The sequence below is a fragment of the Dermacentor silvarum genome, chromosome 7, assembly GCF_013339745.2.
Source record: "Dermacentor silvarum isolate Dsil-2018 chromosome 7, BIME_Dsil_1.4, whole genome shotgun sequence".
Taxonomy (NCBI): domain Eukaryota; kingdom Metazoa; phylum Arthropoda; class Arachnida; order Ixodida; family Ixodidae; genus Dermacentor; species Dermacentor silvarum.
The window spans coordinates 101096511-101099756 of NC_051160.1; positions in this window are offsets into that span (position 1 = coordinate 101096511).

Here is a 3246-nt window from a genome sequence, read left to right on the forward strand (position 1 = left end):
CTAATGGAAATGAAAATGGATGGAAAAACAACTGGCTCCACGTGGGGAACGATCCCACGTCTTCGCCTTAACGCTATTTCACATGATGCGACTGGAGCGACGAAAATCGGCGCAGTCCCACGCGTCGCAATGCGATTTTTAGAGGGCTATTTTCACATGATTGCGATTTAAACAATGCGGCTGTTGCGACGATCAGGGTTGCTTGCGGCCAAATTTTGTGGCATACCTTGCATAATTTTTCAAATGTAATGAAAAAACATGTGCGTTACAAAATTAGTGACCAATCTTTAATAGGAGTAAATAATACGTGTTTTGCGATTTAAGAATGCTTCAAAGTTTAATTTATTTTTGAGTGCGGAACCGCGGTTTCTGAAGTTAAGTGCGAGGAGACATGGCGGACGTAAGCAGCTGTTTGAGGCTGGTTGTTAAGCGCTGTGTGCTGTCTCGCGTGTCTTCCATGTCCGTGTCACTCGTTCTGCCTGCGCTACGACAAACTACAAGAGGACCCATCAACAAGTCCATATAGCCGTTCTCGTCGCATATGCAGTATTCGGAATTCGGCCGCAGCGAAGTCATGTCAGCGCAGAGACCTTCGCGCTACCCGTGCTTAACGGTCAGCTTCTGGAGAAAGGATGTGTGTATATTGCCCGTAATTGAGCATAATCGGTTCCTGCTCCTATCAATATTCTTGCACCAGCCCGTAAGCTCACGTCTGCCCCTGAAGGAAGCAGCAAATGATCTGTGTGTAATTACTGAATGTGCAACGGAATTTACGCCAGCCTGGTTCGTCCATCGTGGCGCGTGTGCTGTAATTATGGATACAAGTCCGGTCTGAATATTTCGAAAGGCGGAAAAGCCGACACCACAATTTTTAGGAGCTGCAGTCAAATGTGCATGTAGCATCATAACATTCTGACAGACATGGGCGTTGTCTACTTTCTGGTACATGTGTCTCGCGCAGTTAGTATATTGTGAATCTGTATCAAGAAGCTTCAGTCAATGTGCTGCAGTACGTAGCGCAACGGCGTAGCCCCACGGCAAACATAAATACCTTGATAAGGAGTACGTTTTCTTAATAACATATAGAACGCTAAAATTTTGGATTCGCAGTGGCAAGCGTAAAGTAAGAAGCTATCGAAACTACCCGCCAATGGCATATGGAACTGGAGCAGGTGCTATGCTTCCTTTCCTGGAAATGAAAGCCAGCATCCCAGTCTGTTAAGCTTGTCATGTACTTAACCTATATTAGACCAATGTTAGAGCATGCTAATAGGAGCCATATTTCAAACTAGATAATTTAACCAAAATAAGAAAGTGCAAGGAAAGCGTCAAGGCACAATCTAATCCGGTTTCCCGAACGAATTGTATTAGCAAAACTTTATGCCTGGCTTAATTACCTGCATTAACCCAATGCTGAAAACAGGGGAAGCTGATCCACTTCTTGCTGCTGAAAAGCTGCTTGAATGTCAATAACATACTACATATGTTCTGAGGGAAAGTGAGGGGCACAGGCAATATCTCTGAGCGTTTGTATGAGCTTTCATCTTGAACAAGAATGGAATAAAAATATTTACCTTTGCAAGTCTCAGAATCCAAACAGTGTCAAATTTTTGAGGAGACCTAATTAAAAATTTTAAAATATAGACAATAAAGTGTGCCTAAGTACAAGTACAGACTGAACACACTTGAGTGGTTGAGTGGCCAGATGCGGAATGTAACAGCGTCCATAGCTGCTACTTCAAGGTAACTGCCAGATTCTGCGTGTGTTTCTCCTATAGCCCATGTACCTAGCTAGGGGAATGATTGTGCGTGGTCCCATTGCACCGTTGGCCTGTGCTTTTTTTTGTTTTGTTTGCTTGCGGCCAACTGATTTCGTCTGTTCATGTATTTAGCATTTATGTGCATCTTATTATGTGCATGTGTTTGTACCTGATTGTTGTGCTTGCAGTGATGAAAGCATGTTTTTTTTAATATATGGCACCACAGTCATTTATGAACTTTGCGTTGAATGTACAAAATGTGGCCACCCAGTAATGGCCAAAATAGCCAGCAGCATTGGCAAAAAATACGATGCAGATACAATGCACTTGCTGGAATCGACATGAGGCGAACCTTTCACGCAACGGTCGATGAAATTCTAGAAAACGAACTGCAGTTGTCCTTATTTCATCCGATCCAACACGTACTCATATGCAATGTTTGCTTGTGCACCGCACAGGTCACATATAGTAATGTATACATAGCTCGGTGAGATCACTCAAACGTCAGCTCACTAAGACTTGGGCCTAACCATGAGGCTGAGTTCGTGTGAGCCTGGCTGAGTAGAATTTTGGTGAATATGAGTAAGAGCTAGCTAGGCTGAGTAAACTTTTGGTGAATATTTTCACGTACGTGGTAGTCAGGGCAAGCTCAGTTGAATATAATTTTGATTTAGAGAAGTTCATTAGTCAATTTTTGTTAATTAGTAGAATATGTGTTTCGATTTCTCGTGCTGCTAATGTCCGCCTCTTCGATAATCCAGCTCAACGATAAGAATTATGCTACCTGCCGCAAACGATTTTTACATATTCCGTAAAGGTTAATTTTGAACACCCTGTATATATATGCACAAGTATACACAAGTTGCTCGGTTTGGCTCTGCGTGTCCAATTAGTCTATATACGGGCGCGTTTTCACGATATAAAGTTCGATGAAAGTTGGCGCTCTTCCACTTCCATTTTGCACCACAAACGTTTCAGGGCCAAATGCGCTACTGAGGCACTCAAACGAACGAAGGAAAATACGCGCACGTACGGCACATGTGGCATTTGTCGAGGTGCCACGTCTCACGTGCGTCGCTTACGTCGTGCGTTGTTGTAGCTCGTTATAGCACGTGATACGCTTCAGCATATGAAGCAACTGGACCGAACCTTAACTCTACTAGCTCCTCACATTGACAAAGTGAAACTCTCTCAATAACAAAACCATCGAGAGCAGCTTCCGCGGTAGCAATTCATGCTTCCGTCCACACGTCTCGTCTCCGCCTGCCGCAGGTTCATGCAGCAGGTGAGCAACATCAAGGACGAGGTTGCCAACGTCTTGCAAGCGTTCAACGCCCACGAGCTCCTCGTCGCGCCCTCCTTCTTGGACATCGTGCGCTCCATGGTCCGCACCGCGCTTCGCAATGGCTTCTACGCGCTCTTCGATGCGCGTTTCGTGCGCGTGGGTGACCGCGTCATGCTCGAGCTCCGGCGCGGCTACTCCCTG